The 1506-nt window shown below is 42.8% G+C and overlaps 1 protein-coding gene across 2 annotated transcripts in view; it reads right to left on the reverse strand.

Moving 5' to 3' along the window:
• KRCC1 (lysine rich coiled-coil 1) overlaps nt 1–1506 on the reverse strand; it is a 20914-nt gene that overhangs the window by 934 nt on the left and 18474 nt on the right. The gene's annotated exons all lie outside the window — the stretch shown is intronic.

Below are 1506 nucleotides of genomic sequence, written 5' to 3' on the forward strand. Positions count from 1 at the left end.
GAGAAGGTATCTGATAAACAGAAGGCTGGTGCTATTTACTGGCTGTTGGACTAGCTGAAGCGAAAGCAGGGGAGGGCTCAGGAGTCACTTCTTTCTGGTGTTGCCTAGGTGTAGATGCTGAAGCCAATTAGAAGGAGTATTCTCTTTACTGTTATGGGACAATTCCTGCCCTATCCCCACCCCTGAATACTCTCCAAGCCCTGAAATAAATCCTGGTGTGGAGGATTTATAAGCCGAAGATATAACTTTCTCACTTTATGCATTTTTCATGACTCTCTTATCCTTTCAGCTGCCCCTGTGCCTACAGACTCACCCATTACCCTGGAGTTCAACCAACGAAGAACAGCTCTTGCTTAGCTCATTTCATTTGCAAAGGGAAACAAATACCGCATACTTCCAATATGGACTTTTCTTTTGAGAGTATTGGAGTACCTGTGGTATGAAACTTAACTTGTCTCTTTTATAACAGGTGAGGTGAGGCTGCTGCACAGCTTCTCTTTTGAAAAAGGACTATCCAGTTAGATTTCCATAACTGTTCTTTCTTCAATGGACAACTCAATGTTTTCCCTGTCTTCCTTCAGTCATGTCATAATGTACCCAAGGATGATACAAACCCATCTCCATGAACAATAGAAGATGTAAAAGCACTACCCTTTAGCAATGTCTGTGTACTTGAATACTTAATTATGAATGAGCTTTTGCAAAAGGAATTTTATTTTATCTATAGAAACATCAGCCGGCTCTATGGGAAATACCTTTTAATGCAGAAAGTGATTTCGTAGATTCTACCCCAAACCAGGTGTAGTACAGTTGACCCTAAACAATGCCGAGAGGAGAGTTACGGGTGCAGATACTCACAGAGTTGAAAAGTTCCCTATAACTTTTGAATCTCCCCAAACTTAAGTTGTCCCCTGGTGCCCCTGGGCCTCTGTAGGTCCTTCTTTCACTCCCTGGGCGCCTTACTTATAATTATATCATTAATTCATCTTTAATTCATGTTGAGAAAACTTGCTCATTTTAAATCTCGCCTTTCTTATGAGAATATTATATTGAAAACATTAGCCTCTTTTGTAGACATTTTTATTTGCCTCTTGGTTTATTAGTGACTTTTCACATCCTTTTTTTTTTTTTTTTTTGCCTGCAGGTTGCCAGGGCTGAAGCGCCAGTAAATTTACACTCCGCGCATTCCTAGCCACCCTGCCCTGGGGGAAGGGTGTGGCTCCCGGGGGTCCTCACCATGAACACAGACAGGCTCCTTAGGAGAGACTGGTTTGGAAAGCTGTCGACCAGTTAAGTGCGGGATAAAATACAAGTTTTGTCCAGAACTAAAGGGAATTAGGGGTTGGGTGGCAGTAGGAGTGGGGAGTGAGGCTGTTTCTGGAAGAGCGGTCAGAATTTACCTGAAGAAAGTGTGTCACTAATATGAATTAATGATGGGGAACAAGGTGGCCTCGCCGTATCTTCAGTCTGGGAGGGACGACAGAGAGCAGAGAGATGGAAACAAGG

The sequence above is a fragment of the Pteropus vampyrus genome, unplaced genomic scaffold, assembly GCF_000151845.1.
Source record: "Pteropus vampyrus isolate Shadow unplaced genomic scaffold, Pvam_2.0 Scaffold269, whole genome shotgun sequence".
In the NCBI taxonomy this organism is placed as follows: domain Eukaryota; kingdom Metazoa; phylum Chordata; class Mammalia; order Chiroptera; family Pteropodidae; genus Pteropus; species Pteropus vampyrus.